This window comes from Ailuropoda melanoleuca, chromosome 2 (genome assembly GCF_002007445.2).
Source record: "Ailuropoda melanoleuca isolate Jingjing chromosome 2, ASM200744v2, whole genome shotgun sequence".
Classification (NCBI taxonomy): Eukaryota; Metazoa; Chordata; class Mammalia; order Carnivora; family Ursidae; genus Ailuropoda; species Ailuropoda melanoleuca.
In genome coordinates, this window is record NC_048219.1 from 125,681,488 (window position 1) to 125,694,105 (window position 12,618).

At 35.6% G+C, this 12,618-nt stretch overlaps 1 pseudogene; it reads right to left on the bottom strand.

Moving 5' to 3' along the window:
• LOC117795920 overlaps positions 1 to 10,601 on the bottom strand; it is a 46,894-nt pseudogene extending 36,293 nt beyond the window's left edge.
• Between the last annotated feature and the right edge of the window lie 2,017 nt (positions 10,602 to 12,618).

Here is a 12,618-nt window from a genome sequence, read left to right on the forward strand (position 1 = left end):
CAACATTTTGACTTTCAGGTAGGTTGGTAGGCCAATAGTGGGAGAGAGGCAAATATGATCAGGGTGTTTATTCTACTAACCTCCTCCCACCGTAGTTTTCTTCTATCAGGGTTGCTATGATTTGAAGGTGACCATCAGTCAGGTGGTCATTTCCATATAGCTGGAGTGGGAGATTATAGTCCATTTGTATTGCTAATTGACCTTACCCAAAGGAAAAGTAAACTTTCTTATATCTTTATAAAAGCAGGTAATATTACAACTTGGAGCAAGGCACTCACTGAAGTTAGGCTCTTACCCACACACAGAGATTGGAGATAGAGATGCTATCTTCCTTAATGATTATATTTTGAAGGGATGGCTCTCAGGTCCTTGAGAAAGAGTCCTGGGATGTAAAACAGGTAAGAAGTTTTATAAAAGATGTACACCTCAAAGGGACAAAGAAAGAATTTGCAGTTACAATTTTTTTTAAGTAAGTGCTCTAAGAAAAAGGAAGCAATAGACCTCTGTGGTTAGGTTGATAAGGTTCTATAAAGATCTCTGTGATAGAGAGGTCAGGGCTTAGAGGCAGGAATTAGCCTGTTTAAAGTTTGGTCAAGCTGAGGGAAGTTTTAAGGCCATCTTGCTGAGCATATTTTAAGAGGAAAGTACAGAAGTGTCCATAGAGAGGATGGCTCACACAGATGTCACAGACAAGCAAGCAAAAGAAGCCCAGTAAGTCTGAAGCATCATCACCTGAGAACAAGTATTCTGGAGATAAGTCCATAGCAGTAAGAACATGAAGATTAGAAGTAAATTGAAATATAACCTGGTTCAGCAAATGAAAACACGATTTAAAAACTAAGGAAGGCACAAATGTATCACGAAAAAGCAAAACCAGAAAAAAAAAATGATATCACTGAATCTAAGAAAGGAGAGAATTTCATTAATACAAATGCGAGTAAATGATGCCAGAGGTGAGGACTCAGAACAATTTATGGATGTAGCAAACTTGAAGTCTCTCCATGATCCTTAGGACTGGAATCTTACTAAAGTGATGAAGAAAGGAACCAGATGTAAAGAGTTGAGGAAGTAGTGAATTGCAGTTGAAGATATAGAAGCAGGACATTCTATAGAACTTTCAAGAAGTCTGGCAGTAAAAGGAAAGAAAGGTAAAAAGTGATTCTTCATATCTAGTAAAGTTTTTAAGAAATATTTCTGTATTGGTATATATAAGGATAATTTCAGGCTTGGCTGTTTGGTATTTTTCCTCTTTGTTCAATTTACCTGGTCGATCAAAAATTTGCTTGGTGAATAAAAATGAACTTCTCATCGGAAATACATCCACTTCACATGGGTTTATTCCATGTTGATCTTCAACTGTCTGGACTAAACCCTATCTAAATGCAGTTGTTCTCTGTCCTGATACTTGGACTGCTTGATACCAGTGGCCTAACTAGTTGTATTTTCAACAGTTGTTCAGAAATCTCTGAATTGATTGGGCACTTCCCAAACAACATTATAATTCAACCTTATCCAGAGACAAAGTTTATTAAGATCTTTTGTACAAATCCTTCTATCTTATGATGGAGTTATGTCAGGGTAAATGCATTGTAAACTGAAAATATTGTAGGTAAAAAATATATTTCACAGCCTACCAAGCATCATAGCTTAGACCACCTAACTTAACCGTACTCAGAACACTTAACATTAGCCTACAGTTAGGAAAATCATCTAACACAAAGACTATTTTATAATAAAGTGTTGAATATTTCATGTGATGTATGAATACTGTACTGAAAGTGAGACACAGAGTGGTTGCAAGCGTATCGGTCGTTCACCCCCGTGATCACATAGCTGACTGGGAGCTACACCTCTCCCCGACTGCCCAGTGTCACCAGAGAGGATCGCCTGTATGCCTCCAGTATGGGAAAAGATGCAACAAAACTCAAAGTACAGTGTCTACTGAATGCATATCACTTTTGCACAATCATAATGTTGAAAAATAGTCAATTGAACCATCATAAATTGGGGACTATCTTTATACTGCTCAAAGCCGCTGTGTCGATAAGGCATTCTAAGCTTCAAGTTCACCAATAAATCTGGAAATATCATTTCCAAAAAACTCCACTCACTCTAGTACTCAGTCATTCTACTGCCTTGAATGGAATAGTGATTGGTAGGTAAAAGCACCAAATTGGAGGCACAAAAAATGTGTTGAGCATTGGGATATTAGAAAGTTAGTGGGACAGAGTGGGGAAAGACAACAAAGAAGTTAGGTGGAGAGCATGGGGAAATGGAATATGTCACAAGGCAGGTGTATTGGACATTTCAGGGCCTATGGCGTGACACTCCTTCAAGGGAAAATGTAAAAATGAGAAATGTGTCAGTCATAGAGTGAGTGATTAAAATAAACCATGGTCCATTTGTTTTCAGGATGTATTCTCTATTCATTGTAGATCTATGTTTGAGAAAAACATTATAGTATGCTTGTCTTAGAAGTATTGTTTTTTAAAAGTTTTATCTCAGAAAACTACTTTTTTTCTAGTTTTGCAAATGATTGGTAGTTTGTTTTCCAAGGAATCATTATATCATATGATGATAGATATATGTGTGTGTATCTATATAAAGCATTATATATATACAATGTTACTTTTTTAATCCTTTTTGTTAAATAAATGTTTAGCTGTATTAATCTATTGTAGTCCATAAAAATTGATTATAATATAATATAACTGAGGAATTAGGATTGAGTTTTAGTCTGAAAAATACTATATACCTCAGAATAACAGAGTTATTATACTATTAATTGATAACTGCATGCATGTTTTAGTATAGCTATTTATAAGCCATTTTTAAAGGAAAGATTTCTGTGTTTCTATGTAGCTAACAATTAAAGCATGGCATAGGTGCTCTACAAACTTGTGAAAAGAATAGAATTATTTCTTAAAAACATCTGCATATTTTATGTTACATAATAGAAAAGACAGCAGTTCAGAGTCTTAATTATGCACTTTTTGTTGGTTGCTAATGTCCTATATTTCAGTCCTTGTATTTTAAGTTTCTCATCTAGAGTCTCTACTATAATAGCCTTTAAATTGTCTAGCTTAATTGTAAAAAACAACAAACAACGGCAACAACAAAAAGAACTTTGTTAAGTTAAGGAAGTTAGTACAGGTCTTTTTTTTTTTTTTAGGGAAGCATGTATACCATGATTAAATATCAGCATAATAATAATATTAGTCAGGGTAGAGAAACTACAAGAACAAATGGCTCCCTAAATTTCTGGGGCTAACACAATAAAATTTTAGTTCTCATTTCTGTCAAGTCCAGTACACTTGATCCCTGTTAGGCAGCACTGAGGACAACTCCTTTCCATGCTCTGACTCAAGTATACCCCATCTCATATTGTGTCTGCCATTTTCTAGGGTCTGGGAGAGGAGAGAGAAAAAGTGTGTTGAATATTGCTTTTTGGTCAGTTCTGGGAGCGATAAACAATTCTGCCACATACATTCCAGTCAAAATTTTGTCTCGTGGCCCCTCAGAAGCAAAGAGGCTGGGAAAAGAATGTGTTGGGTTTTTTTTTTTTTCTTTTCAATTTTATTTATGTATTTGTGAGAGAGAGAGGGAACACACGAGCAGGGTGAGGGGCAGAGAGAGAAGCAGACTTCCCACTGAGCAGAGAGACCAACGCAGGGATCATGACCTGAGCCGAAGGCTGACACTTACAGACTGAGCCTCCCAGGAGCCCCAAGAAACAAATGTTTTTAAGTATTCTAGCCACCAGAGAAGAAATAAACATTGATAAATACAATCAACCTCTACCACAGTTAAAAAGTCTTTCTTTTTTATTAACGTTTTATAAACATGAATTATTTTATGTTGAGATCTATGGTTGATGTAAAAATTTTGAAGTTATTATCTCTATCACTCAGGAAAGACTTATAGGAAAATAATTTGGCAACATAATAGTTAATTTAGATTTAACATTTAAATCCAGCAACGCTCATGCTCTACTCTAAATAACTATGTTTAAATGTCTGTTTAAAAAAAAAATGGAGTGGAGAGTACAATGCAAGTACAGATATTTTGGTCACCAGGAACATTATATAATCTGTAATCATATATGGTTTATTATAATTTGGCATAAATAGGTCCAACATAGATAAAGGTTTTTTTTTTTTTTTTAGATTTATTTATTTATTTTAGAGAGGGAGAGATAGAGAGTACCAGCAGGAAGGGGAGGGAGAGAGAATCTCAAGCAGACTCCAGCAAGTGTGGAGCCTAATGCAGGGCTCGATCTCACCACCCGGAGATCATGACCTGAGGGAAAACCAAGAGTCAGACTCTTAACTGACTGCGCCACCCAAGCCCCCCTAGATAAAGATTTTAAAGTACAATAAAAGAACAGCAAATTCAATTTTTTTTAAAAAGTCTTAAAGACAAAATTGATTAACATCACTACCCAAATTTGTCCTGTTCTACTTGATTTTGATCAATTTCAAATGATGTTGAACAGTCTAATAGAGGGGCAGTTGGTTAAGCATATGCCTTCGGCTCAGGTCAGGATCCCAGGATCCTAGGATGGAGCCCCTGCTCAGCAAGGAGCCTGCTGTGTTCTCACTATCTTTCTCTCTCAAATAAATAGTATAATAAAATAAAAACAATTTAATATAATATTAAACTATACATCTTTTAAAAATACTTAAGAATAATGCAAAATCAAAATAGATAGCTTTCATATTACCTTTCCCCCAAGATAAATTCCTCTGATCACTGATTATTATTTAACGAAACTTTCAATATTAGTCATCTGTTGGTCCAAATGTTTCACGTTGAGCTGTTATTTACATGCGCTGTCTTTTCTCTTGCCCACTAAACCTGTCAAAATGCAAATTGCGCTCTCCGACCAAAAGTACAGCAGGAGCACAGCCTGGCTCTTTATACAAAACCACCAACAGATTTGTTAACAGCTGCTCCTGGGGTCTGTGCACGTAATGGAAACTTCAGAACCTTATAGGACCTACAGTTTCTCTGTCTGCAGCACAGGAATCATTTAACAGTAGGTGACAGTTTTGGCAACGTATAATTAACGGGCTTGTTTTAGCAAAATTACACACTGTGAAACACACAATAAGCAGGGGGGGGGGGTGTAACATGCATGAGTGTACGATTTAGATTGTGGCAGAGAATGAGCACAGCTGGAAGCTTGGCAATTTTGTCCTGAGGTCAGATTTAGAAAAACAAATCACCGTATGTTTCAACATTGGTGATCAATAAAATGATTAAAAATATCTTTCCTCCTTATTTTGCTATTTGAGACTGGGGAAGATTATAAGCGGGTCCACAGTCTGACATCCAGAGGTCATTTAATTTGGATGCTACCATCGCCTTTTCAAGGTATTGTTATTTGATTTATAGAGGAATAAAGCAAAGAGAATTTCAGTGAGTCTGACTCGCATTATTCTGAACACATACGTTTCGATTCTGATTCAAGAGATGCAATAGATCTTTATTTTTATATAAAGATTTTATTTATTTTTTGACAGAGATAGAGACAGCCAGGGAGAGGGGGAACACAAGCAAGGGGAGTGGGAGAGGAAGAAGCAGGCTCATAGCGGAGGAGCCTGATGTGGGGCTCGATCCCAGAACACCGGGATCACGCCCTGAGCCGAAGGCAGACGCTTAACGACTGCGCCACCCAGGCGCCCCAAGAGATGCAATAGATCTTTAAAACGGGTTAGCTTTGGATCAATGGGGCTAGCATATTGGTTCATATTTCTTTTAGAATCTACTTGTTAAGTGTTCTTCATCATTTGCTGCTAAAGGCAAAGGCAATCTTGTAGTTTAGAAACTATTTTAAAAGTGTATTAGGAACTAAGAGAAGAAATGTAATATGTTCCATTCCTGACAGTTGTACATCCCATTACTCATGAATAACTTAACATGATTAACTGTGCTTCACAGTTACTGCTTCCACCATGAAAGATTACCCTCTTTGAATGTCCATCACCACTGACTACATCTGAAATGCATATAAATGAAATTATACCACATGGACATTTTGATCTAGCTTTTTTGCTTAACATTATGTTAGTGAAATTTATCAATCTTGTTGTACATAATGCTAGCTCATTCATTTTCATTGACATAAAGCTCTCTATAATATGAATATGTCAGTCTATATATAGCTAATAGTGATGGACATTTTATCTATTATAAGTAATGTTGATATAAAGATTGTTTTTTCAGGTATTTTGATGAGCATATGTATTCATCTTGTTAGGCATATACATAGATATAAAATTGCTGCTTTACAAAATATATATGTATACTTAGCTTCAGCAATATTGTCAAACAATTTTCTACAGTGAGTGTCCAAAGTAACACTCCCACCATCAATATATGAGAGTTCTATATCCTTGGACCAATGCTTGGAAAGGGAAGTATCTTGTTATGTTTAAGCCATTCTAGCAAATGTGGAGTAGTAATTCATTGTTGTTTTGATTTTCATTTTCCTAATGATGACTAAGGTGGGACGTCTTTTCATGTTTGTGGATCACTGGATGGCCTTTACCTGAAATACCTAACTGAATCATTAGCCTATTTTTTATTGGGTTGCCTATCTTGATATTGTTAATGTGAAATACTTCTTTTTGTATTCTCAATATTTGTCATTCTTTCATACATGTACACTACACATGTTTACATATAACCTTCTCCCTATGTCTTTTCTTTTCAAACTCGTACTAGTGTGTTTTGAGAAACAGAATTTATTAATTTTATTAAAGTCTGATTTGTTAGTTTTCCTTTTCCTTAGTTAATTTTATTCAAGACACAATCAGCTGGCTGTATATGTGTGGGTGTGCCTCTACTTTGTATTCTGTTCCACAGGTCAATTTCTACATGTTCACTCACACTAGAATTTTATGGAAGTTAAATATCTGGTATTACAAGCCCTCCAGCACCTCCAGTTGTCTTGGTTATTAATGATCATTTGCATTTTCATGTATATTTTATAAAAAGTGTGTTAATTTTCATAAAACAATCTACTGGGAATTTGTCTTGAATTACATTAAATCTATAGACCAATGTGCCAAAAATTGATTTCTTTACAATGCTCTGTCTAAATCCATGAATATAGCATAATCTTAATTGAATAGACTTTAATTTCTCCCAAACATGTTTTGTAGAGTTTTTTGTTCTGTTTTTAAAGATCTTACATAGGTTTAATTTTATTTATGTGATGTTTTCATACCTTTTTATTAGTAGCATTTTAATTTTAGTTTAATTATTATTTTAAATTTTATTTTCAATTTATTGCTGATATTTCTGATCTCTTCAGTTTTTGTTTTCTTTTTGATCAGTCTTATAAAATATAATTTTATCAAGCTTTACAAAGACTCAACTTTATAATTTCTGGATTTCTCAATTTTATATTTGTTTTCTACTTTGATTTTTTACTCCTCCTTTTTAATAGTTTATAACTTCCATGTTCATGATCTTTGATTTTTTTCCTTTTGTTTCTGATTTCTTGAAATACTTTAGTATATCAATTAGTTTTCTTAGCTTTTTAAAAATATTCATTTAGTTCTATCTTATTTTTCTTTCAAATTGAGATAGTGATATCTATTTATTATGCTTTAGAAGAGAAAACAAACAGGCTTTTTTTTTTTAAGATGAGAACTTGAATATTTGCTCTTAAATCAAAACCCATTTGTCTTTTATATAAGAGGTTTTAAAAAGATTTGAAAGGCCAAAATAATAATATGGCAGTTGAAAATCAGTAATAGAGAATATCAGAGTAGTTAAATCTACCTAGTGTTACACAATACTCAGATTATATGAGAAAGACTTGCAAACTTATAAAATTCATTATCGCAATAAGATTTACAGAACCTTGAAAAGAAAAAAAAAGATTTTAAAAATGCTACTTATTTGTAATTTTTCCGTATGTATGATTATTTATTGAAAATTTCATTTATGCTTTATATGAATATATTTAAAACATAGTCTTAACTTCCAATGATTGATTTTGGTTAAAATAAGTTAGAATTATTGGAAAAGTGTTAAACTTAACTATTAACATAAGATTAATAATAAATTTCAATTACTGAAAGTGGCTCAAATAAATAAATAACAGTTGGTGAGCTGTTAATCTAACATGCAAACTCTGTACTCCATACTTTCATATGAAATTTTACTTCATTCCTGCAAGTTCATATGAGATGGATACTTTATGAATCTCCTTGAAGAAAGTTGATTTTCTGATCTGCTTAGAGATTCTCACAAGATCATAGAGCAAATAGATGGAGCAGTTGGGAATTTAACAGTTTTAGCTCTCCTGGGACCACAGGCTCTAACAACTCAAGTAAGCTTTTTTATAAGAATAAGAATACTCTTTATTCTCCTTAGAATACAAGCACGTAGTTTCCTATAATTTTCACCTTGCTCTTTTTAGAATTCTTATCAGTTTGTAGACAATAGTAATATGTTTCCAAATATAGAATCTGAAGTTGTTTTCAGATCATAGAAGAGGCTGAGCCTAAAAGGCTGCAATTATTAGATCACATCCTCAGAGGAAAATTTTGTGCTAGTTTTTCTAAGTTTAGCCATGAGTTAAGAGCTGAATCCAAATCTTGATCTCCAAGATTTTGTTTCCATGTTAAAGGCTTGGCGCTAAGTCCATACTCCACTGGGCCTGTTTTTCTCTTTGTTTAAATTACGGGGTTTATTTATTTATTTTTTCTTCAGGTAAACATGCAGGCTTAAACCTCTTCGAGAAATAGAATCTATCTGACTGATAGGCAGTGGAACATCCCTTTATTATCCTTGTCATTCTCTGTGTTTTCTTCTAGCTGGCTGCCCAGGAACCAAATGCAATTCTCTCTTCCCTATTGAAGCCTACCCGTACTTTTCATTATCAAGAGTATTGCTTTCAATCTAATCGATACTTAACAAGGGCTTTCAATTTAATCAGTACTTACGAATCATTGGTATTGATTTTTAGATAGATTGTTGATCCATACCACCTCCTGCCAATAAACTAATGAAAACATTTGGACTACGTTGTTCGCTGTGCTGAAGAACATATTGCAAAGAATGATTTTGGGTGTGATTTCCTGGGATTGGACAGATAACAGGGAATGGGATACCTTGGTATATCATTTTCACCTGAATAAATATCAAAGGATTTAATTGACTGCACTTACTGACATTTAAAAATTGTGAGGGATATTAGAGCTTTCAGATACATTTTCCCATAAGAAATTGATTATATGGTTATTCTCAATTATTTCCACCCTAGACTCTCTATCCTGATTGGTATAGATTTTTCTACCTCATAATTCACTTTTTTTTTTTAACAGAGATTTTGGAGTACAAGGGGTTTGGAGGAAGATAGTAAATTTTTTTTGAGTTGTAACTAACTCATTTGTCACAACTTCTTCAGGATTTCTGTTGGTTGATTTCCCGAGGGAAACAGGCTGAAAATCAACTGTGCAACCAGGAGGTTTAATGGGGGATCTTTGGAGGAGAAAATGCCCATGTGAGGCCGGGGGGCAGGCCTAGACAGCAGTAACAGAGCTTCAATCACTCATTCAGAGACCCCAGAGCTGCAGTGCCTCTCAGAGTTGGGTTTTTTTGTTTTTTTTTTTTTTTTGACACCCGGGGGTGGGGGGGGGCGCGAAACAGGCCTTTTGAGATGCCATTATGAACAGTCCTGAGATGCTGGCTGCCCTGGAGAGGGCATGTCACTGTGGATGAAGTATCTTCCTTTGGATGCAAGGAAATTCTGGTGGGGGACTGGGCTGTGAGTTGTCAGATGATGCCTGGGTTCGGAGGGAGGACCTGAGCAACACACTCCAGTACACGACAGTCTTGAAAGGGCCTGTTTGGAATCAATATACCCACATATGCCTGTTTGTATATTTTATGTTCTAAATAGGGATTTCCGTTTTTTTAAACTCAAACTTCTCTCGGTTTTCTCTAAGTTTTGGTATTCACTGTTTATCTCAAAATACATGAAAAGGATTCTCTTGTTTTATTTCTTTTCTTTTTTTTTCCTTACTAATACAGTATTTATTTGTCTTTCCTCTGACAGACCCTGAGCCAACTGCTTTCCCCAGGCTGCCTGGGGAGGTATAAAAAAAGGAACATACAGGGCACATGAGACACTGGAGAAAGACCTGTGGGAGGCTGAGAAGGTCCTTCCCAGGGAGAAGAGGATGTGGAGGCCACCAACAGGTAAAAGAGCCTCATGGCCTCCCAGAGAGCAAAGCCCAGAATGGCATAGAAGAGTTGTTGCTTCAGAGACTGGTTCCTGACATAACCAATGATGAGGCTCCCAAACTCCCCAGTTCTAGCCCCAGAGCCAGCCACCCCTACCGTGACAGCCCCAGCCACAGCGAACTTGGCCACCGTGTGGATGTCCCTTGAAATGGCACTGGTTTGGAAGTTGTGTCTAAAATAAATGAGGTCAGGGGACATAGGGCTGCCAAGCTGCTGAGGCTTTCATCTATCGGTGTCTCCAGTGTTTTTAGCACCACGGCAGACAACGATCGGCTCACCTGAGAGGTGCTCCTGCCCAAGAAGGGGGAGGAGATGAACTGTGCACAGCCCTACATTTTTAGGGGATGAGGGACTGTAGCAGGAGAGCTGCTCCCAGTGCAGAGAAAACTGAGAGGGACAGCTTCTCTTGTTTCTAATATGTTACATAGTTTTAGTCAAATAGGACTAGATGAATGTGAAGGAAAACAGAATACTGTACCAAATGCAAGATCAAATATATTCAAAATTAATAAAAGAATAATCGCAATTTTAAAACAATAATTTTTCACACATAACCCAAAATAACTAAATCGTATAAGTAAATAAACTGCAAGTTTAAGTGATGTTTCTCCCAAGTGTTTCTTGGTCTTTTGACTCATATCTAGATAAAAGGTATGTTGATATGCTTTTATCTACAAAAATTATATTCACTAACATTATCTAAAATAGGAGGTTTTTTTTTAATCGTTAAACAACTGAATTTTTACTAGGCATTTAGGTAAAATCAGCTTCACACAAAATAATTTTTAAAATGTTCATTTTCTCTCGTATAAAACAAGTCTGGATCCATGACTCTAAACTCTAGGATGTGCTAAGAAATAATTTGAAATGAATACAGAGCAATGACTTTCAGAAAATATCCAGAAACAGTTCTCAGCAACCGCTAACATTTATGGGATACTATATCCAGGAACTGTGCTGTCTGCTTAACGTAGCTTACCTCATTTAATTCTCTGCAGGACGAAAAGGTAACTCTATTAATGTTGTTTTCCAGATGAGAAATCTGAGACCCAGAAAGTTTAATGAAGTTGCCCAAGGCTACAAAGATAGTAAGTAGAGAAATCAAGAAATAGAGCTGTCTTTATTTAGGTCCAAAACACAGGCTCTTTCTACGATTTTCGAACAATGGAATTCAACAAAATCCATAGTCACTCAGTTGGAATTTGAGGATGAGGCAATATAAATAAGATAAGCAGGCGAAGTTCTTGAAACCTAGTTCTCAGAGCCCATTTCTACCTATTTTTGGAATGAGTGATAAAAATAAATATAGATATAGTGATGATTGCTCTGAAGTGTATTATGTAGACTGGTATATTAACTATTATGCATCCCTACAAAAAGAGGGCAATAGTGTGATTCCTTTCCAAAGTCTTTCAAATAAGAATAAGAGATAATGGCTTATTAATATATATTAATAAGTTAATAGATATTTTTTAAACTGCAGGAACTTAATGTAATAATATGCATTGTAAACACCCCCAAAAGAGTCTCTGGTATGATTTATAACTCCAAATAGTTTTGGCCAAATAATCTCTTTTTGTTTGAATTGGCCATCTCTCGATGTTCATTTTTTTAAGATACTTTTAGATGATTCTGTGATATAATGTTACATACAAATAGGTACTCTAGAACAACAGGTACACTAAAACTATAGTTATAAGACGACTGTATTGTCATTATTTAGCACTATATAAACTGAAAAACAATATAAAACAAAAACTGTACCACAGAATTAGGAAGTTTGTCTGGATTTAATTTAGGGGAAAAAAAGCTTAATATACAGTCAATCCAGTCTTATTTTTTTTTAAGATTTATATTATTTGAGAGAGAGAGAACATGAGCAGGGGAGGGACAGAGGGAGAGAATCCTCAACAAGACCCCCTGCTGAGTGCAGAGGCCATTGTGTGTCTTGATTCCACTACCCCTGAGATCAAGACCTGAGCCAAAACCAATTCAAAACCAAGAATCAGCTGCTCAAACTACTGAGCCACCCAGGGGTCCCTAGTCAATCCAGTCTTAACTGAATCACTCTGTTTAGACAGATCCAAACTCCCTAAAGTCTTTTTCATAGCAAACCAGCCCAAAATTTCAGTGCATACGCCTTACTAAAACAATGTACAGGTTTTGTCGTTCTGGGTTTTGGCAGGCATCAGGACAGGGCCGATGGAGATTTGAGGTGCAGAGGAAGGGAGGGAGCAAAACATGAATTCAGCAACATAGAAGTGGGCAGAATTCTTTGAGATAAAGGGAGCAAGCAAGGGGCTGCCAAGCTGCTGAGGCTTTCATCTATCGGTGTCTCCAGTGTTTTTAGCA